The sequence below is a fragment of the Miscanthus floridulus genome, chromosome 16, assembly GCF_019320115.1.
Source record: "Miscanthus floridulus cultivar M001 chromosome 16, ASM1932011v1, whole genome shotgun sequence".
In the NCBI taxonomy this organism is placed as follows: domain Eukaryota; kingdom Viridiplantae; phylum Streptophyta; class Magnoliopsida; order Poales; family Poaceae; genus Miscanthus; species Miscanthus floridulus.
Genome location: NC_089595.1, coordinates 56,567,893 through 56,591,648, shown reverse-complemented (window position 1 = coordinate 56,591,648; position 23,756 = coordinate 56,567,893). Strand labels below are relative to the sequence as shown.

The 23,756-nt window shown below is 49.8% G+C and overlaps 1 pseudogene; it reads left to right on the top strand.

Annotated features, from left to right (window-relative positions):
- The window catches only part of LOC136510710 (uncharacterized), a 116,264-nt pseudogene extending 98,655 nt beyond the window's left edge, over nt 1-17,609 (top strand).
- Nucleotides 17,610-23,756: the final 6,147 nt, after the last annotated feature.

Here is a 23,756-nt window from a genome sequence, read left to right as displayed (position 1 = left end):
CGTTGTTGGGTCTTGGCGATCCATCCACTAGAGCAGCGACTCACCCCACATGGGCGAGCGGCTACCCCCCGATACTAGGGTCGAGGGCGACCCCCTACTGGTCCTCTCCACCACCGCCATGATGCCTGAGGAGCCTCCGGCCGTGTCCTCCTCCATTCTGCCCACCTCGAGTGCCATCACTGGTGGCACGGATCATGCCGCTTCCTCAGACACCATCGTGGCTACATCCGACTATGCCTAGTTTGTCATGATCATGACCACCTACGCTTGCAATGCCAGGACCTCGACTTGTGGCATTATGCCCACCTTAGAGGGCACCACAAGCGCAGGCGACAGCTCCATCCACTCCGACATAGGCGGTGAAGTCACCTCCACCGTCATTTGCTCAGCGACCCTCGAGGGCGCTCCGTTAGCCCCAATGTCTGCTTGACCCACCGAGGGCACGGCCCTGTCTCAAGACTCTACAAAGAGTTAAAAGGCATAAGGTCACACTAAAAAATAGAAAAACAGAGGAATCGGTGACTTACGCCAGTGCCGTTGGGCGGTAGGAACTTTTTGGGGAGGAACCCCTAGTTTCCTGCTCCAACTCGTCTGGGCAGGACCGTTTCGAGCCTTCCCCTTGCTCCTAGGCAGAGGGGTTTGTCTCCCTTACCTTCAAGGGTGCGGCGGTGGAGCTGCCCCTCTTTGTTGGCACCTCAGGCATGGCGGTAGATCCACTTACCCCTATTGGCTCGTGGGGCATGGCAGTGGGGCCACCCCCCTCCACTGGCACCCTAGGCATGGTGGTAGATCCACCCACTCCCACCGGTCCTAAGGATAGGCCAATGGTTTGGCCTATCTCCACTGTCTGCACAGACTCGCTTCCCCTACATGGAACGGCAAGGATCCCTATGTGGATGAGGGGGTACCTATCAGTGTACCCTTGCCCTCCAGGACATCTCACTCCACATCAGCAACTACCTCATCATCAACGTCTTTGTCATCTTCGCTATCTGTCTCCTCTCCTCGCTCCCGCACCTGCTATTTCTGCTATTTCTTCTTCCGCTTGGACTCCTTCATCTTCCTCTACCACTCGGCTATGGCGTGGTTGGCCACCGCCATGAACTTGTCCTTCGGCAGTGGAGCTAGGCAATCCATAAAGACAAGTTTCTTCGGCTGGTCCTACTATGCCAATGTCTGCACCAAGGGGTCAGGAATTCAAGTAAAAAGGAGGCACGGGGAAAGAGAACTTACGAAGTCGATGAACCCCGGTACTGGCAGCATTGGGGGATGCCCCGGCACCGGATACATGAAGTCATGGATGACGCCGGTGTGGTCCTTCGAAGGCTCCATCGCCTCCTTGATGCACTATGCCACTTTAGAGGGGGGAAGATTTTCATCGACAAGCATCGTCCCTTTGAGCGACGCTCCAGGCACCATTTGGTGTAGGGGAAGCATGCACGCCATCAGCGGCACCACCCTCCTCATGTGGTAGGCACCGATGATCCCTGACCCCTTCATGCCCCTCTCCTTTAGAATTTGGAGGGCGATGAGATGGTCCTTGATCCTCTTCTTATCTTTGTCCAGGACACCCCACTTCCATGACTCTGGGACCTCTTCGATGATGCGCCCAGAGAACGCTGGCAAGGGGGAGGCAATGTCGTCCTTGACATAAAACCAATGTGAATGCCACCCCTTGTTAGAGGTTGATAGAAGCATCGATGGGTATTCATTCACCCAGTTGTTATGGACATGAATGGTGGCACATCCCACCGACACACTCAGCTCTTACTTCCTAGCCCACTTCTTCAGAAGGTTGACGATGAAGAGATACCGCCATAGGTCAAAGTGGGGATAAATCCCCAAGAACCCCTCACACAGGGCGACGAACACCATAATGGGTTGAACCCCATTGGGAGTAAGGTGCTGCAACTCCACCTTGTAGTAGTCTAGTAGCCCTAGAAGGAACTTATGGGTGGGGATGTCGAATCCCCGCTCATGAAAGTGAGTGAAGGACACGACATAACCTTCGGGCGGTGATGGCTCGTCCTCATCACTAGGCAGCTGCCACTCCTCGACGGTGGTCAGTGGGCAAAGGAGGCAATAGCAAATAAGGCCCTCTAGGTGCTGAGGGGTGATGTTGGATCTACACCATTGCACCATTGAATGATTGGAAGGGGGTGGATGTGAGCTTGACAATGGCTATGATGCGGGTGTGGGAGGCTCAGGCAATTGGCGATAGAGGTTGCAAATGCAAAGGCAAGGAGGTAAAGTATAGAATCCTAGGGGCGAACCCCTTGGTTTTATAGGGGTGACGGATGTGAGAAGAGCAACCGCCCACCTAGGTCTCCAAGCCTACCATGATACACCACCACATTATGTCGTGGGATATGCGTCTGTGATCCCTATCCTTTCACACCAAAATCGCACCAGATGTTTTGCCTTCCTGAGTAGACCAGGACTCTTTTCCCACAGAAGGGATATGGGGCAAAAAGCTTTTCTCCGGCCCACCTAGGCCTAAGAGTTCAAGGGCTGGCCCAACAGTCTCGACAACCATCCCAATAGGGGATGTGCCCGCGAATGGCCAAAACCCTAGCACATGAGCCTAAAAGGAGTCTCAATCCATAATCAAATCTCAACCAGGCTGACCCTAGATGAATCCCCATGAATGGGATACTAGGGTTCCCTTCAAACTATCCAGTTGACAAAAACTGAATCTCACAGCCATGCCCACGAAGGGTCCAAAATTACCCCTCGGGTGATTCTATCCGGATCACCCGGGGGCTCGCGGGCTACACCCGATGGGTGCGCTTGCGATGCCGAGGACTCCTCACTCCTCGGTGCTCGATCATCACCAGCGACACCAGGGACTCCTTGCTCCTCGGTGCTCGGTCATCGCCAGCGACACCAGGGACTCCTCGCTCCTCAGTGCTCGGTCATTGCCAGATTCATCGGGGACTCCTCGGTGCTCTAACATCGCCGCCTACGTCGGGGACTCCTCGGTGCTCAGTCATTGCCAATGGCACCGAGGACTCCTCACTCCTCGGTGCTCAGACATCGCCAGCTTCGCTAGGGACTCCTCGGTGCTTGGACATCACCGCCTACGCTAGGGACTCCTTGGTGCTCGGTCATCGCCAGCGACGTCGGGGACTCCTCGCTCCTTGGTGCTCAAACATCGCCAGCGACGCTAGGGACTCCTCCCTCTTTGGTGCTCGGACATTGCCAGCAATGCTAGGGACTCCTCGCTCCTCGATGCTTAGTCATCGCCAGCAACACTAGGGACTCCTCGCTCCTCGATGCTCGGTCATCGCCAGTGACATCAGGACTCCTCGCTCCTCGGTGCTCGAACATCGCCAGCGATGTCGAGGACTCCTCGCTCCTCAGTGCTCGGTCATTGCCAGCGATGTTGGGGACTCCTCACTCCTTGGTGCTCGGTCATCGCCAGCGATGCCAGGGACTCCTCGCTCCTCGGTGCTCGGTCATCGCCAGCGACGCTGGGGACTCCTCGCTCCTTAGTGCTCGGATATCGCCAGCGACGTCGAGGACTCCTTGGTGCTCCCTTGGTGGTTGGATATTGCTATGTCTCATTGGTGTGCTATCAAGCTGCTCCATGCTATTCGGATTAGGGTGCTAATCTTGGGCAGCACGTCTGGGGTCTTGATACGTGCATGTCAGACGATGTCAGCAAGCTTTTAGACTTCTTTTTCTTTGACCCTGCTATAAGATTCATTCTTCATCTTCTAGTAGGCTCAGAGACTAAGTGGGCACACTTCACCTTGCAATGAATGTGCTTTTTCTCATCTCATGGCTACGCCCAGGGACTAGCTGCCTACTCGGCTGGTCTTCTACTTTCTGACCCTAGCACCATGTGACTACGTCACCTACTATTAGGCTCGGGGACTACCTATGGGGGTATAGCCTCCGGTATCCACAAGACAAGACATGGGTTGCACCATCAGAGGTGGCCCAGCCCACAAGATCAATGCGTGCATGGCGCTGCTCGGCGTGCACCGCAAGATATTGTATAGTACCAAATAGGCTACTTTCCTTATAACCCTGCCCCTCTAGAGTATATAAGGAGAGGCAGGGGTCCCCTAGCGGACAAGATACATACATCTAAACAATGATCCATACATCTCAATGCAATACATCAGAACACGGGATGTAGGTATTATGTCATACTGACGGCCGAACCTGTCTAAATCATGTGTCTTGGTGCTTGCATTACTATCTCGCTTCTGATCTCGCTCACCTCTATGACAAATCTACCATCATGGGATACCCCTTGGTGGACTGCTGAGCATCTTTTGTCGACAGACCCTCTGCCCAGGAGCAGGGGGTGGGCTCAAAATGGCCTCTCCCCAATGAGGTGGAACAAAGGTCAGGAGGTTCGCCCTCCAAACATATCAGCTATCCAATGGCGCTGAGGTGAGTCATCAGCTCCTCTATTTCCCCCTGTTTTGGTCAGATTTCATCGTGACTTATGCTTTTCATCTTTTACAGCATCAGGAGGCAGCGTAATCCTTTGGCACTAGCGCCAAAGAAGAGCATCACCCTTCAAGCGATGCGACAGTCGTTGGCTGGCGTCGTGCCCATTTTAGGCTAGAGCAGTGCTAGTGTGACTACATCACTGGCTGGTCAGACATCACCCATGGTGGCACCTATGCCCTCGGTAGGATGGGCGGACGTGGGGGCACAACGGATGCCTTCGAAGGTCATGGAACGACTGGCGATGGTGGTGATACCACTACCGATGATGGGACAGACGGGGCTACCAACAATGCTCATGGCATCGACCATGGCAGGTGCGACATAGCTGGTCAAGACCCCACCGACGTAGGCAGAGGTGGCGGTGACTATGATAGGCAGGTCATAGCTAGGCACTATCATGGGGGAGCCTGAGGAATCGGCGCAACCCACACCATCGACGGCCCAAGTGACGGCGTCTAGCATGGGCCAGATGGAGGGAGACGTAGCCAAGGGGTCCTCGAAGGTCATGGTGCTAGGAGAGGAGTCAGGATTCGTACTGCTAACCCCTTCCATTGTCGGAGGGAGTGTCCCAGCGGGGATGTCATGGCGAGGAGGGTCGGCGATGATCGAGGCCAATGGGGAGCCATCCCTGGCCCTAACACCGGTGGGTAGCAACTTGCCTATGCGGAGCGAGCCCCTACTCCGGTTGGCGAGTATGGAGAATGCGACTTCGACACTCTTCACTCTCGATGATGCCACAGATAGCATGGAGCGGGAGAGACTCAATGTGGGGATCATGTCCGTGCTCGAAGCCCTGGACCACGCCCGAGGTGTCTTGCGCGACGTTGTCATTCCCTCCTACTAGTTATTCGCTTCACCCTGCTTCTCACCATTTTCTTTCTCTGTATGTTTTGCATTCTGACCATCATCTTCTTTCAGTCTCTTATCACTCATAGCCAGGGGAAGTCCCGGTTCCTTCATGAGTAGAAGGAAAACTAGGATCGCCTTGTCAAGGAGGCATGACTGCGTGGGGAGGTGATCGCTCAGCTTGTTGCTCCCCAGTAGAGGGTGGCCAAGCTAACTCCCCTCGCTGAGGAGGTGGATGGTCTTCAATCGAGGGTGGTCGAGGCCCATTGGCATGCGGATGGGGCCGAGAGGGCATTCAAGGCCCTATCGATGAGATCATGGAAGGACGATGAGGAACCTGCCAAGGTTAGGAAGGAGTGGGACAAGCTACTCTTGAAGGACATCGACACCCACCAGTGGATCCTCAACCTTTTGGCTGAGGTTGACAAGGAATGGGAGCTAAAGCTAGGGGCTGAGGAGAAGCTCGCAGCCCTAGAGAAGAAGGCGAGCCTAGATGTCGTGGTAGTCACCCAGCTACATAAGGAGCGGGATGAGCAGCTCCAAACTGCAGAGAGGCTCCACTCGGAGCATGGCATGGCTCATGAAGAGCATGACCAGGCCCTCCGAGAGCATGACCAGGCCTACCTGGAGCGCAATGGCACGTAGCAGAAGGTCGGCTCCCTCTAGGCCGAGCTTGGAAATGTGACAGCCTAGAAGCTGGAGGTCAAAAGCATTTCTGCTAGGCTAGCCATGGACCTCACCAAGGCAAGGAGGAGTCTTTAGGCGGAGAGTGATGAGCTTGGTATCCTGACCGCCGCCCTTAGAGTGGTCTACGATGACCTAGAGTTGGTGCGGTCGAAGGGGACCAGTTCGCTAATGGCCCGTGCCGTCGAGATCATGGCGTGGGTGCACCAGCTTGAGAGGAATGCCCTTCGTGCTAGGGTTAATCAATCCTTCATGATTGCTCACTCTCATTATGGGGACATCATCGACCTAGATATGATGAGCCATGGCTTCACGCCTGGCTATGAAGCCCATGAGCTAGAGGAGATGGAGACAGCGGTAGCTCCCCTTTTGTAGGACTTGGCAGATAGAATAGAGAGCATAGTTCCCCCTAGAGGGGTTAGTTAGCCAGATAGGCTAGTAATCATTCATGTAACAAGTGGACAAGCTCTGACCCCTCTATACTATCCAAACAAATTTATTGTTTCGTTTCATTTGATCGAATTTGTTTTCCCTCCCTTTTTATGTGTGAAAGGGGTTCATGTGTTCTGACCCTTCCATTTGTTAAGACCATAGGGCCTGAGGTGTAGGAGGGAAACCCTAATCACGCTAGTAAGCAAGAGTACCATAGCCACTAGGGTGTAGGTTTCTCGTAGTCCGACCATCCATGCTAAGTTGTTTGTTTCTGTGAACCTTGCGACTAGGCTATTTAATGTGAGGAAGGGGTTAGGTGTGGTGACCATTTCAGAAAGGGTGTATATATGCCCTTATTAGCCCCCAAGTGAGACCCAACCCCTTGCTGTTGCTAGGGTCGGGTGTCACTAAAGATTGAGGAGAGGATAGCGAAACTAGTAGGAGAAAAGGTCTCTCATTTTTCCACGTACCCCCTCCCTAGGATCTGAGCTATCATTCTGTGATCGCGCATTCGGTCTCCTTGCAAGTCCAACATTCCTTGAGCCCCATGCATAGCAGGGGTCTAGTTGAGGGTTGGCTCATCTTTGTGATCATCACCCCATCTACGGTTTCCGCAACCGGAGGGGTTGAGCTAATGTCACTTGCCTCGATGGCTTGAGTGATGCTCTCAGTGAGCTCGCTAACGGGCATGTTTGAGTGGGATCCAGGTCCATTATTTGTGACAGGGTTAGCAAAGCCCTCATGTGGCATTCCACTCCTCCTTAACCCACCTTCCAGCAGATGCCCAAGCCGTTCTAGAGGGTGACTCAGGTGGCTCGATGACCTCCCCTCAATGGGGATTCTATGGGATCAGCTCGAGGTTAGGAATGAACTAGAAGGTTGAGATGACCATGTCTGCTTCTAAGTGGGTTGGGCGAAGGCCATTGGGGCTCATCTATGTTTTCTCCCCTAGCTCAGTTCGAGCAAGGTGGCCTCATGCCCTTCGTGGGCTAGCCTTCGAACCCCGGTCTCCCAATTTAGGGTTGGGTGGCTCGAGCCCTCGATCCCCATGGGGCTTGATAGGGGTCGGCCATGTTTCATGCATCACCCTATCCTTAGTTTCCGCAACCAGATGGGCTAAGCTAACGACACTTGCCTCAATGGCTCGAGTGTCATGCTCAGTGAGCTCACTAACGGCCATGTCCGAGTGGAATCTGGGTCCGTCATCTGCTGATGGGGTCGGCATAGCCCTCATGTGGCATTCCACTGCCTCCCGATAGATGCCCGTATCACTCCAGAGAGCGACTCAGGTAGCCCGCTGGCCTCTCCTTGGTGGAGATTCTTTGGGCATGGCTAGAGGTTAGGATCGAACGAGAAAGGTCTAGATATCCCTGTCCTCTTCTGAGCAGGGTCAGGCAAGGCCACTAGGGCTCATCTATGTTTTTCTCCCTTGGCTCTATTTGATGCAAGGCGGCCTCGAGCCCTTCGTGGGCTGACATTTGAACCTCGGTCGGTCACTGCTCATATTGCTCATATCGAATGAGACGACTACCGCTTCATGACGTGACATAAAGCATTGTGATGCAGCAATTGCATATGCAATGCTTGGTTGTATGGGATGAATGTATGGATGAATGGATGAATGAATGAATGTATGAATGCATGCCAGAGTATGGATGCATGAATGATCATGCAATGGAAAATAAAAGTGGGGGTCGGTAAAGTTACCTCGATGGCTCAAGTGATCGGTTCGGGGAGCTCTTACCGGATATGTCTGTGTGGGGTCTAGGTCCGACATTCATGACAGAGCTGATGTAACCAGCATGGGGTATCCCACTACTCCCTATTCATCTCTCATCAATGGCCTGAGCTGTCCGATCGACCTAGGTGACCTACCGGCCTCTCCTCGTTGAAGATTCTATAGGTGGGCCCCTCCAAACCCTTCCCGAGAAGGTGGAGGCCTAAGCTCGGGGTGCAGGGATAAAGACTCTGATCACGTTGGTGAGCAAAGACGCCATAGCCATCGGGGCATAGGTTTCTCGCAGTCTGACCAGCTTTACTCGGTGCTTGTCTCCGCACACCCTGCCTCCAGTTTTTAAACATGAGGAGGGGTCAGGCATAGAAAATGTCTACCAAATAGACACTCTTGCCAGCCCTTGAGCAAGGCCTGACCCCACCGTTGCTGGGGTTGGGGGCTCAGTAGCGAATTTAATGCGCGTAAAGTAAGGGTGACCCATCTCTCAGCAGTGGCTTTGAGCCATTTGATCGACTTGGGTACTAGATTTACCTTGATGGTATGAGTGATGGGTTCAGGGAGCTCTTACCAGATATGATCGAGTGGAATCTGGGTCTGTCATTCATGATGGGGTCGGCATAGCCCACGTGGGGTATCCTGCTGCTCCCTACCTGTTTCTTAGTAGCGGCCAAGCCGTCTGATCGACTTGTGTTACCCGCTGAGACAAGACTTACCTACGGAGATAGAGGCTGAGAACATCCCGCACAAGAATTTAGTTAGGCAGATAAGCCAAGCGGAGAACTTGTAATAAATGGAAAAGCTCTTAAATTTCGTTATAGCAAAACAGTTTTTTAGCCCTTCTCCCCTTTTTGTATAAAAAGGTTAGTGCATTTCGAACCTTTCCATCATTAAGGTCGTAAAGCCCGGGGTGCGGGTGAGCAAATTCTGATCATGCTAGTGAGCAAAGGCACTGTAGCTGCCGAGGCATAGGTCTCTCATAGTCTGACTAGTTATACTTAGAGTTTGTTCCCACAACCCTAGCTCCTAGTTCCTAATGTGAAAGGGGGTTGGGCACAAAGAATGTTTGTTAGGCGAATAGACTCTTAAATGTGTACCGACCCTTTCTGTGGCTAAGACCAAAAAGCCCAAGGTGCAGAAAAAAACTCTGATTACGCTGGTGAGCAAAGACATCGTTGTTGCCGAGGCGTAGGTTTCTCGTAGTCCAACTAGTTTTATTCAGCGTTTGTTTCTAAAAACTTTGCCTTTGGGTCTTAACGTGAGAGAGGGTTGGGCATAGAGAATGTCTACTGGATATGCACGCTCTTATTAGCCCTCAAGTGAGGCCTGACCCTTTGCCATTGCTAGGGTCGGGTGTCACCTAAGGATCGAGGAGTTAATAATGAAACTGATAAGAGAAAGTGTGCATATATTAAGGGTAAAAGTGACATAGTTGCTCGATGTTCTAGTCACTGATGAAAACTTCACCATCGATGGCCTTGAGCTTGTAGGTGGCTGGTTGAAGCACCCTCACGATGACGTACGGTTCCTCCCTCGATGGAGAGAGCTTGTGGTGAAGCGGTTCATCAGATCCCTCTATGTTTGAAGGCCCAACCCTACTCCTGATGGTTGTGGTATCGGCGTAATGTCTGCTGGTACTTGGCCGAGCAAAGGAGGGCGACGTTGCGCGCTTCATCTAGCTAGGCTCCTTCCTGTGCTCCCCCTTGTCGAAACCTCCAGACAAGAACCTCTTCAAGAGGTCATAGTCCTTGTATAGGTGCTCAACAGGGAAATAATGATTTGGGCATGGCCCTTCAAGTAGCTTCTCGAAGTGGTTCAGGGTACCCTCCATGGGCTTCCGCCCCCCCTTGCGGTCGGCGATGGCCATGAGTGAGCCCTTGCGCCGCTGCTTGTTCTTCTTCTTGATATGATGGTTGGAGGTGCCTTCATCGGCGTCCTTATCCTATTTTGCCCTGCCTTTGAGGTGGCCAAAGGCCTAAAATCCCGGTGAGTTGGGGCTCGGGCATTGGTCCTTACCACTGTCATAACATCCACCATGACGTGGGCAGCAGCCACGGCTAGCCCCCTCCCTTGCATCACCGCATGTACACCTACGGGTGTTGAGGGTGTTGTGTGCATCGCGGTGGGGACTGAGACGCTCATGCACCGGAACCGCAGTGCACGACCTGCCGCCTCACTATTCCTGGTGGACCGACATGTCCCTGTCGGGCTGCTCTATGGATGTGTTATGCCTACGGGCGTTGAGGGTGTCACACGCGTCGTGGTGGAGCACAAGATGCTCAAGCACCGGAACCACGGTGCGTGGCCTGAACGAGAGCACTGTTGGGGTGCTCCGAATGAGGTATTCTAGGGAGAATGGCTCTCCCCCGGCAAGCTATGCCACGATATTGGTGAACAAGAAGGTGAGGTGGCATAGGTCCTCCTAGGACGGTCGAGGTCCTAGGAAGGTGATGAGCTGGTACCCTAACCTCTCATAGTCAAAGTTGAGGAGCTGGTTGCTCTCAGGGGCATGGACCTCCGATGCAGGTAGCTGTGGCTCCTCTGGTGCCTTGGTGATCATGTCAAGGCTAGTCAAGAGGAGAGGTTGTGTGGTGGCGAAAGACCGCACCAACTCTCCCTCTATCATGACGACGAAGTCTAGATTCCCAAAGCGCACATGCATGCCCAGAACCCAGCTAACATTGCGGTTAGCCATCTGAGGCCTAGTGTAGATGTTGAGACGCGCAAAAGGCCCCTACCTGGTGCACCAACTATCAGTGTTTCGAGTTGTGACCAACAAGTAAATTTCTAATATTGCGTGTCTAGCCCGAATGGTGTGCTAAGAGGACATGAGGTTTATACTAGTTCAGGCAGAATGTCCCTATGTTCAGTTCATTGCTGTTGCTCGTGTTACTAGCACTGAAAGTTCATACTAGGGGTTACAAATAGACGAGAGAGGGATAGGTCCCAAGTCTCTGGTGAGAGGAGCAAACGGGCGCCGAGGGCTCGATCGCTGCTCAACTATATGTTCAGGGTTCGATGAGTTGATCGGGTTCGAGTCTAGTTCCGATGAGTCTAGTTTGGATGTGTTCATTTTGGTCCCCCTTGTGGGACGCCCTATTTTCTCTTTTATAGGCCAAGGGAGAGCACATGTTATAGTGGAGGAAGAGAAGAGAACGAGAGGAAGAAGCCCTTCAGGGTCACTGGGTCCTTCTTCTCCTTTATGTGGGTCCCACTGACCCTATAGACATCAATAGGGATAACTTCTTGTCATGGTCTTGTCTGTTACTAGCGCCATATGTAGGCATCGTCTACCGGTCATGGCACTCCACTCCGTCCTAGTGGATGTCGTGGTGAACTGACGCACCCATCAGTGTTCATACGAGGGTTAGGCAGAATAGCATTGGTACGCCCGATGTTGTTCCTAACATGAACCCCTAGGTATGGTCTGTCATGGATTGTGGGGTACATTGAGGTGTGCCAGTTGATTCCCTGGCATCAGAGCTTTGACCTAGGACCATACGCTTGGACCTAGAGTGGTTGGCAGTAGTATGGGTCTCCATCAGGCGACATGGAGCCTCTGGCCTCGGGGTCGAGCGAGGTGGAGTTCCTCCCCAAAGGCCAGGTGAGGCAGAGCGCAAACCCAAGGGTCAGGCGAGGCAGAGCCCGTGGCCTTGGAGGTCGGGCGAGGTGGAGCCAGCCCTTAGAGGTCAAGCGAGGCGGAGTCTACCCTTAGGGATCGGGTAAGGCGGAGCATGGACCCGAGGCTCGAGCAAGGCGGAGTGTAGACCCAAGGGTCGAGCGAAGCAGAGCCCTATCCTCAGAGGTTGGGTGATGCGGAGCTAGCCCTCAGAGGTCAGGCGAGGTGGAGCCCTACACTCAGGGATTGAGTGAGGCAGAGCATGGACCTAAGGGTTAGGTGAGGCAGAGTGCAGACCCAGTGGTGGGGAGAGGCGGAGCCCTGCCCTCAGAGGTCAGGCAAGGTGGAGCGTGGACCCGAGGGTCAGGCAAGGTGGAGCGTGGACCTAGAGGTCGAGTGAGGTGGAGCGTGGACCCAAAGGTTAGGTGAGGTGGAGCCCTACCCTCAAAGGTTGGGCAAGGTAGAGCAGGGACCCGAGGGTCAAGCGAGGCAGAGCCATCCCTTGGAGGTCGAGCGAGGTGGAGCCCTACCCTCAGAGGTCAGGCGAGGTAGAGCCAACCCTCGGAGGTTGGGCGATGTGGAGCCAGCCCTCAAAGGCCAGGTGAGGTAGAGCTTGCATACCTAGGGGGTCGGCAAGAGCTATAGTTGAGCTCTTGAGTGCTCGAATGAATCAACATTGATGGTTATTAGCTCCTCCTCTTCGGATACCCTAGTATTGGTCCCCGACAGAAGCCTTCTCTGAGCTCGATGGCAATGTGACCAGCACGGTGAAGTTCGGTGATGGCTCAAGGGTGGTGATCCGAGGGCGTGGCACCATCATCTTTAGGTATCAGAATGGTGAGCACTGTACACTGATGGATGTGTACTACATCCCACAGCTGCGTTCAAGCATCATCAGCATCGGGTAGCTGGACGAGCCCAGATGCGAGGTACTGATCGAGAGTAGGATCCTAAAGATTTAGGATCTGAAGTGGCGTCTTCCCACGAAGGTAAAATGCTCACATAATCAATTGTACCTACTTGACTTGAAAGTGGAGCAGCTAATGTGCCTAGCAGCATGGCACACCGAGGAGCCGTGGCTATGGCATGCCCGATTTGGCCATCTTAGCTTCGACATGCTTGGTCGGCTGGAGGAGATGGTCCAAGGGATGCCCCAAATCAAGCATGCAGGCGAGCTATGTGACAGCTGCATGGCCAGGAAGCAAAGGAGTCTGCCTTTCCCAAAGGCGGCCAAGTATCACATGGCGGACGCTCTCGAGCTTGTCCACAGCGATCTCTGCGGGCCAATCATGCTAGGCACAAACGGTGGTCAGCAGTACTTCCTCCTGCTCATGGATGATTATAGTTGCTATATGTGGTTGTAACTCTTGACGAGCAAGGATGAGGCGGTGGAGGCGATCAAGAAGTTTAAGGCGCACGTGAAGGCGGAGAACAGCAAGAAGCTACGTGTGCTGTGGACTGATCGTGGTGGTGAATTCACTTCGGTGGAGTTTGCTACGTACTGCATAGATCAGGGTATGGTGCAACACCACATCGCACCATACTCGCCATAGTAGAATGGCGTGGTGGAGTGGCGGAACTAGACGGTGGTTGGCATGGCTCGATATCCATGATGAAGGCCAAGAGCATGCTAGCAAGGTTCTAGGGTGAGGCGGTGACCACGGCGGTGTTCATCCTCAACCACACACCCACAAAGGTCCTGAAGGGTGTGGTGCCATTTGAAGCTTGGTATGGGCACAAGCCGAGCATGTCCTTCCTCCGAACATTAGGCTGCATCAGCCACGTTAAGAAGATGAAGCTGATCCTCACCAAGCTAGAGGACAGGAGCACACCGATGGTGCTCCTGGGCTACGAGGAAAGTACCAAGGCGTATTGGCTCTATGACCCACACGGAGGCAAGGTGGTTGTCTCACGCGATGTCGTGTTCGATGAGAAGGTGGCCTGGGACTGGGATAGTCCGGGTATGAGGGAAGCTGGTGGCTTCACCAGCACCTTTATTATCGAGCACTTGGTCATCCATGGTGGTGGAGACGCTGGAGAGGAGGTGCTGACCACTCTAGCAATAGAGCCGAGCACTCCTAGGGTGGTGCCAAGCATTCCAGGAGGGGTGCCGAGCACTCTAGGAGTGGTGCTGAGCGGTCCTGCAGTGGTGCTGACCACTCTAGGACAGGTGCCGAACGCTCCCATAGCGTAGCCAAGAGGTCTTGCAGTGGTGCCAACCACTCCAAGACTCATACCGAGCACTCCTGTAGTGGTACCAACCACTCTAGGAGTGGTGATGAGCGGTCCAAGAGTAGTGCCTAGCACTGTAGCTAGGGTGCCAAGCACTCTAGGCGTTGTGCCGACCACTATGGTGGAACAGGGACATCAGGCCTGGCAGGTCAGCTGCTCAACAACCCACTACGCCAATCGAGTCTGCCTCACCTCCAAGCGACATCACCGAGTTTATGGATTCCTTCCACAATGGTGAGGAGGTGCGGTTCCACAGGCTAGATGACATTATCGGTGGCACAGGGTCCTCAGGCCTAGCGGGTCAGCTACTCAATGACCTAGAGCTACTTCTTGCCAGTGCAGAGGAACCACCCACGTTCGCGTTGGCCGAGAACGATGCAAATTGGCGACGGGCAATGCTAGAGGAGATGAAGGCGGTCGAGGAAAATGAGACTTGGGAGCTCATCGATCCACCTCCAAGATGTTGTCCGATCAGCCTAAAGTGGGTGTACAAGGTTAAGCGGGATGAGTGCGGCGCCATTGTCAAGCACAAGGCATGCCTCTTCGCCCGAGGCTTTGTCCAGCATGAGGGCATCGACTTCGAGGAAATCTTTGCGCCGATAGCGTGCATGGAGTCCATCCGATTGCTGCTGGCTTTGACAGCAGTGAAGGACTGATGCGTCCATCACCTAGACATAAAATCGGCCTTCCTCAATGGTGAGCTGGCAGAGACGGTCTTTGTTAGGCAACCTTCGGATTTTGTCGTCAAGGAGCGGAGCACAGGGTGCTCTAACTGCACAAGGCACTCTACGGGCTACGGCAGGCCCCTCGAGCATGGAATGCCACACTAGGTGACCTTGGGCTCACGTGGTGCACAACCGAGCACACGCTCTACACGCGGCGACAGGGGAAGGAGGAGCTCATTGTCGGCGTGTATATGGACGACTTGATCGTCACCAGTGCGCGTGCGGAGGACATCAATAGCTTCAAGCGCGAGGTGGCGGCTCGTTTTTGAATGAGCGATCTCGGCATGCTCTCCTACTACCTCGGCATCGAGGTGATACAGGCAAGGAGGTGCTCACGCTCGGTCAGAGCACGTACGCCTTGAAGCTGTTGGAGCAGAGTGCATGGCTAAGTGTTAGCCGTGCGTGACTCCAATGGAGGAGTGGTTGAAGCTGACGAAGGCTAGTACCGCGACGAAGGTAGATGCAACACTCTACCGGAGCATCGTCAGCGGTCTGCGCTACCTAGTCCACACGAGGCCGGACATTACATTCGTTGTGGGCTATGTTAGCCGCTTCATGGTGGATCCCCGAGAGGATCACTGGGCTACGGTGAAGTGGTTGTTGCGCTACGTCAAGGAGATGGTGGATCAGGTGATCGTCTTTCCCAAGACCGGCGAAAGTAGATTGCAGCTCACTGTGTTCAGCGATGTAGACATGGCGGAGGACATCGACATACGGCAGAGCACCTCTAGCGTGCTTATCTTCCTCGGGTCGACTATAATCTCATGGCTATCGCTGAAATAGAAGGTGGTGGCGCTGTCCACGTGCGAGGCAGAGTATGTAGCGGCGGTTATAGCGGTGTGCCAAACTGTGTGGCTCTGACTAGTGTGGAAGCTCACCCACCATCCCTGATGGTGGACAACCAGCCCACCATCGCCCTTGCGAAGAATCCGGTTCTCCACGACTGGAACAAGCACATCGACGTCAAGTTCCACTACCTTAAGGACTGTGTTGATGGAGGGCAGATCGTCATCGAGTTCGCCAAAACTGGTCGGCAACTCGCGGACGTCCTCACCAAGTCGCTCGGCCATCTTCGGTTCACGGAGCTGAAGAAGATGATCGGCATGGTGGAGGTTCTAGGGATAGCATTAGGGGAAGAATTATAAAGTAATCTGCTGCTCTACCTCTGTACGTGCGGCAGGGGCAGGCGTCGAAAGGGCTCCCCTGCTGCTGTACAGTAGCCGCGGCAGGGGTAGACGCCGAAAGGCTCCCCTGCCGCACTGTAGCCACAGTAGGGGCAGGCGTCAAAGTCAGCCCTGCTGTCACATCGAGTCACTGTAGCAGCCTAACACGTCTGTGTACTAGGATTAGATGGATAGAGTTGTATATATAGCTTTCCACTGCAACTCAGTAAAGATAACGAGTTCAGTTTTGTCATCTCCTCTGCAGAGCTCCAGCCAACTCTAGTGCTTGTGCTGTGTATGTGCGCTCTGTTCTCCCTTCCTGTTCTTCTTCCAGCCATAGTGTGTGGTCGGGAACGACGATGAGCGGTCGGCTCACCCGTGCGGGAGATCTAGGGGCCAACATTCTTTTGCATTACTTGAACTCAATGACAATACAATCTGCTGTGATAGTGCAGCCATTAAGCATAGATGATCTTGATGAAACAGGAAACATTATCACCATGGATGTCCCGTTGCCATTGAAAAATGCCGATGGGTCAATCTCATCCACAATAGTAGGCACCGACTTGCCGGAGAAACAAGTCTCAAATTTGATTTTGTTATTAGAAGACTTGTCCAGTAAAGTTGAGTTGAGCACAGTTGGATACCTCCGATTACTAAGGCTTCACAAGGTAAATGAATCCCACGAAACTCCAGAGGATGAAAGTTTTGAATGGGTGCCGTTGACCATAGAATTTGGCATCCCTCTGTTTAGTCCACAGTTATGTGAAAAGATCTGCGAAAGGGTTGTTGAGTCGCAAATGCTTCAAACGGATGATATCACTGAACATTATGAGACAATGCAGAATGTGAGGAAGAGACTAAGAGAACTGTGCACCGAGTATCAAGCAACTGGTCCAACAGCAAAGCTATTTAATCAGCGGGGAGGCTCAAAGAACAACTCCCCACGCAAACTAGTGCAAATTGTCAGTGGCAGATGGAGTCCATTCCATGATCCGTCTACGCCCACTCATTCCAGTCCCCCTGCTGAACACGACAGAACAAAACCAGCAAGACGACAGAGATGCTTCACCCAAGTTCTGAGCTTTTGATGGGAGCATCCTCTGGTATTTTCTTAGGACTCAAGGACACCACTGAGCTTGTGATATATAGTTCGAGTATGATTCTTGCAATCCTAATTTTGTTGACTCGTTGTCATGCTTTTGGATCTCGATAGGTCATATGCACTCACTCCCGTGTATGAGGCTGCGACAGTGTATGAGGCTGCGACAGTGTATGAGGCTGCGACAAGATCGGTCTCTGAAGAGCAACCAACCACACCAGCGAAACCGGATCATGAGGATGCCAACACCAAGGATGTGGCCTTACCAGGAGTCAATCTGATATTTGATGGAGCTGAGCTGCACCCATTTGACATTGTTGCCTGTCTTCAAGCTCGTCAACCTCTCTCATTGATAGCCGAGGCATCGACAACATCATTGGCAATGAAATAACGAGTCCACTAGCTGCTAGTACATTTTCTGTAGGTGATGGAGTTCAGTAGTGTATGCCATTTCATTCTTTTTTGCTGATATATGCAGGATTGCTTCTTGAAGGGGGGCTTCTCAAAGCAGGCACTTTTTAAAAAGCTTGCTGCAACCACCAGCTTTGCCCTAGCGTTAGGTTCTCTTGGTTCTTATACGGATACCTTCTACACTGAGATGTGACTGTGACTAGTATTCTTAGTTGCTTATTTGATCTTTGTAGCCGTTTTTATTTTGGCAAATGCCATCTATGTAATTCGTCTATAAAATTCTTCGTGTCAAATGCTCCAGTGATTGTTAAAAAAAATGAAAGCTTCACTGCAACCGCCTAGTGTCATCGCCGTCGATGGTAGCTTAATCTACAGTAGGTTGTGTTTGGTTAATTGTAACTGACCTTTAGTGGTCCATCTCTTCACCTTTTTGCCGGCGAAAACATAGGTTGATATCCTAAAAGTAGACCCAAGTCTCGATTACTTATATCTCACATCTCCTAGAAATCTATATAGGTGATCTTATATTATTAGTAGTTTAGTTAATTCTTCTTCTCCCCTAGCGGATAACCAATATCTTTAAAGTGGATAGAGGAGAGGAGGTGGATCTTCTACATACGGGAGAGGGGTGGATTTTAAGTAACTACTCACTCTGTCTTGAAATATGAGAGTTCAAAATTTGTATCAAAAGATAAAGTATTCTAGGTGAGTAAACACTCTAAAATTTTCACATGCATACCTACCATTAATATCTATCACCAACCCAAATATAGTAATAATTAGAAAAGGGTACATGCGTAATTTATCTTACTACATAATATATCATAAAATTACTTGGAGTACTTAAAACTTAAATATTGTGGACAAGATGAGCAATCTGTTAGAGCAATTATTGCATATTTTTTGTATTCAGATGAGGTAAGTAATTTATTGGAGATGCTCTAATGGGATACATAAAATAGGATATTTTTGTCTTCCACAACTCTACTGAATATGAAAGTGACCATATACACCATAATGCAAATAATAAAACACCATCTGGTCATATATGCATGACAAATCGACAATTCAACCCTAACACATCACATATATCTTTGCTGACTTCGATTGTGTTGCCTAAGACCTAGTATAAACTAAATCTAGTGCAAGCAACCATCTTTTCTGCCGGCAAGAAGGCGAAGAGATGCAAATTGGCCAAATAGATCGTCAACGACAACGATATAATCAACAAACCCTTCGACCACGAGTCCACCAAATCAAAGCATGGAGGAATACCAAAGGTTGGGCAGTGCTCGTGTCCTGAAAAATCAACTCTCCTAACAAATTGTTTACAACTTATCAAATGAGGCATGAAAACATTCAGCACTTTCTCAATGCCTGTATTCATGCAATCATTTTGGCCTTTTAATGTGCTGACCCACACAATAGGCTTTTTAGGATTTGTACAAAGGGTAATTTCTCCTTCCGTTTCAAAATAAACACACATCTCGCGTCTCGATGAGTCAAATTTTTTAAAGTTTGACCAAACTTATAAAAATGTACTACTATTTAGGTAAATGTGCGAGACTTCCGTCTCGCTAGCTAGTTGCTTTCAGCAACATCTTACCTCTGTGTCGATGTTTCCACCTGCATTGGGGACGCACTGACTAAGGATATGTTTCGAACACGGCAAATTTTTTCGTTTCTATATGACCAGAGTTTGAATCCTTCTCAGGCGAATTTTCTGGTCGGTGGTGCGGGAAAACCCCCTCGTCTGTCCCACGTTCCAAAAACACAAGTAAAATGGGCCGGCCCTCTCACCGGGTAACAGCCCCTACGTGCGGACGAGGCATGGGGTTGGGGGTTTTCTCGGGAGAAATCATCTGCCTTTAAGATAAAATAGTTCAGAGGTGTCTATCCTGCCGCTCGAGTTTTTATTTTCCATAAAATTAAACAAATTTCTATTAATAGGATTCGTGTGAAATTTCTGGGTTCTTGAAAGGTCCTAATATGGCTAGAGGGGGGTTAATAGCCTATTTAAAAATCTACAAATCAACTAGAGCAATTTGATTAGTATGACAAATAGCGAAATGCAAACTTGCTCTAGCTCTACAAGGGTTGCAAGCCACCTATCCAACAATTCTAGTTGCAATGATAGTTAGACACACAATTTGTAATGATACTACTCACTAATAGCTCTCAATCTTTCTACTCTAAAAGGCTTCACTTAAGCAAACTTAAATATAAAAGCAAGCTCTCAATTCTAATTACACTAAAGAGCTTGCTACAACTAGTTTGTAAGAATATAAGAGAGTGAGTAGGGTGATTATACCGACGTGTAGAGGGATGAACCAATCACAAGGTGAATATATACCAATCACCGAGAGAATACCGAATGGGCAAGAGACAACAGATTTTCTCCCGAGGTTCACGTGCTTGCCAACACGCTACGTCCCCGTTGTGTCGACCAACACTTGGTGGTTCGGCGGCTAAGAGGTGTTTCACAAACCTCGTCCACACGATAGGACACCGCAAGAACCTACCCACAAGTGAGGTAACTCAATGACACAAGCAATTTACTAGAGTTACCTTTCGACGCTCCGCCGGGGAAGGTACAACTCCCCTCACAATCACCGAAGGCGGCCACGAACAATCACCAACTCGTCCCGATCCTCCACCGCTGCACCGAGCCGTCTAGGTGGTGGCAACCACCAAGAGTAACAAGCGAAATTCACAGTACAACATGAATACCAGGTGCCTCTAGATGCAATCACTCAAGCAATGCACTTGGATTCTCTCACAATCTCACAAAGATGATGGATCAATGATGGAGATGAGTGGGAGAGCTTTGGCTAAGCTCACAAGGTTGCTATGTCAATGAAAATGTGCAAGAGAGTGAGCTAGAACCGGCCATAGGGCTTAAATAGAAGCCCCCACAAAATAGAGTCGTTGTACCCCTTCACTGGGTACTGATCGGGGTGACCGGACGCTCTGATCCAGTTGACCGGACGCTAGATCCAGCGTTCGGTCGCCCGATGTAAGCCACGTGTCATTCTAAGTTAAACCTGAGCCGCCAGATCTCAACGGCTATTAACTGACCGGATGCTCCGGCATAAGTGACCGGACGCTCAGACCCCAGTGTCTAGTCGTTTCCAGTAAGCTCCCAAAACCATCTTTTGCCGACCATACATGTCCGGTCATGCTTGACCGGACACAGACCAGCGTTCGGTGCTTAACCCTAGTCACAGTCCCATCTGACAACATGACCGGACGCAGCCCTTCAGCGTCCGGTCGCTGGGTGATCCAGCGTCCGGTTAGTTGACCGATGCCAACATCATTGCGACCAACTCCATTTCAACTCTATCTTCTTCACCCTTGCTTAAATGCGCTAACCACCAAGTGTATCACCATGTGCACATGTGTTAGCATATTTGCACAAACGTTTTCAAGGGTGTTAGCACTCCACTAGATCCTAAATGCATATGCAATGAATTAGAGCATCTAGTGGCACTTTGATAACCGCATTTTGATACGAGTTTCACTCCTCTTAATAGTACAACTATCTATCCTAAATGTGATCACACTCACTAAGTGTCTTGATCACTTAAAACAAAATGGCCCCTACAATTTTACCTTTCCTTGAGCCTTTTGTTTTTCTCTTTCTTCTTTTCTAAGTTTAAGCATTTGACCATCACCATGCCATCGCCATTATCATGATCTTCGCCATTGCTTCATCACTTGGAGTAGTGCTACCTATCTCATAATTACTTTGATAAACTAGGTTATCATTTAGAGTTTCATCAATTAACCAAAATCAAACTAGAGCTTTCAATCTCCCCCTTTTTGGTAATTGATGACAACCCTTTTTCATAGATATGAATTGAGATTTAATTGAATTCACGTTGCTTGCCCAAGCATATTTACCATGTGTAAAAGAATATGGACAAGTTTCATGAACTTCAAATGGTAGTAATTGCTCCCCCTACATATATGCTAAGAGTTTGGATTGTAGCTTGCACATATGCTTAGATAAGAAATATAGGAGTTAATTTCTACCAAATGATGCTAAAGTATAAGAGATGGACCTTTGAAGCGTGATACCAATCGGAGTGCACCAATATACCATCCTTAGCATCATTAGTAACTAGACATACACAAAAACTAGAATACCCCATGAGATCAACATTACATGCAAGGGTCTAGTTTCCATAGAATGAACATAAGTCTAGCTACTTAGCCTATGCATGCTAGTTTTCCATTTCATCATTCAAACCTATAACTAGCATACACCACAAGCATGGATATTTAAATTAAGAACTTATACCATGCAAGCAAATATATGAAATATTCATTCAAATGCATCATACAAGTTTATGAGCTTGCTCCCCCTACTTGTGTGCTCAAAAATTTTAATTGATCCCTTTCCTTTATCATATCTCTCCCTATCACTCATATCTTTGTTTCTCCCCCCCTTTGGTAATAATTAGCACAAAAGATGAGCTCAAATTATAGATAGGTTGGGGTAAAACCATGTGAAATGAGGATCATTTTCCCAATTTGGTTCAATCTAGATTACTTGTAAAAGATATTTAACTCAGTTTGATCCAAGGACAAGCTTCTTCACACCTCCTAATAAGGGTTATCTTGTACCATGTTGAGTTAAACACTTATAGCCCATTTTCTAAATCAAACACTAGATCTACAAGCCCATAAACATGTCATATGCTACCACTAGACCATTTCAAACATACAAGCAATAGTGGTACCATACAAGCATCAAATTCATTTGATTTTCATGAATGAGCCTAGGACATGATAGGAATGACTAGATGAACTAAACAAGTCCTTAGCAATGGATGAATGATATGTCAATCAACTTTACCTTGTTTTTGCTCGAAGGAGAGGCATGTCATATAATGGGGTGCATCAACACATATTGGAGAAGTTAAGTATGTTCAATTCATTCCTTAGCTTGCAAAACCTCTTCTCATCAAGTGGCTTGGTGAATATGTCGGCAAGTTGATCTTCAATGCCCACACTCTCTATGTAAATATCCCCTTTTTATTGGTGATCTCTTATGAAGTGATGACGGATATCTATATGCTTTGTTCTTGAGTGTTGAACCAGGTTGTTGGTGAGCTTTATGGCACTTTCATTATCACATAGCAATGGCACTTGCTTGAACTTGATTCCAAAGTCACTCAAGGTAGCCTTCATCCAAAGTAATTGAGCACAACAACTACTGGTCGAAATGTACTCTGCTTTGGCGGTTGAAAGTGCTACACTATTTTGCTTCTTTGATGACCAAGACACAAGTGATCTTCCCAATAGTTGACATGTGCCCGATGTGCTATTTCTCTCAACTTTGCATCCCGCATAATCAGAATCCGAATATCCAATCAACTCAAATCTTGCTCCTTTGGGATACCATAATCCAACATGTTGTGTATGCTTCAAGTACCTCAATATTCTCTTAGTTACCTTCAAATGACTTTCTCTTGGTGAGGCTTAAAATCTAGCACACATGCATACACTAAACATCACATCCGGCCTTGATGCGATCACATAGAGTAGACTTCCAATCATAGACCGATACATCTTTTGATCCACCATGTTGCCACTAGCATCACTATCCAAGCTTCCACTTGTCCCCATTGGTGTACTAATAGCTTTACTCTCATCCATTTCAAACTTCTTGAGCATGTCCTTGATATACTTGCCTTGACTCACAAATGTGCTATTCTTCATTTGCTTGATTTGAAGACCAAGGAAGTAACTAAGCTCTCCAATCATAGACATCTCAAACTCACTTGACATCATCTTGCCAAACTCCTCACAAAATTCTTGATTTGTTGATCCAAAGATGATATCATCAACATAGATTTGCATTTCAAACAAGTCATTTGCAAGCTTCTTGATGAAGAGAGTGGTGTCAACCTTTCCCATCTTGAATCCCTTAGAGAGTAGAAAATCCCCCAATCTCTCATATCATGCTCTAGGTGCTTGCTTTAATCCATACAAAGCCTTTCTCAACTTGTAAACATGGTTGGGTTTCTTTTCATCCTCAAAACCAGGAGGTTGCTCAACATACACAAGCTCATTGATGTACCCATTTAGAAATGCACTTTTCACATCCATTTGGTACAACTTGATGTTATGGGCACAAGCATAGGTTAACAAGATCCTAATTGCTTCCAATCTTGCAATCGGGGCATATGTTTCTCCAAAGTCAAGACCTTCAACTTGAGTGTAACCTTGAGCCACTAATCTTGCTTTGTTTCTTATTACTATCCCATCTTGATCTTGCTTGTTCTGAAAGACCCACTTAGTTCCAATCACATTATGATCCTTAGGCCTCTCA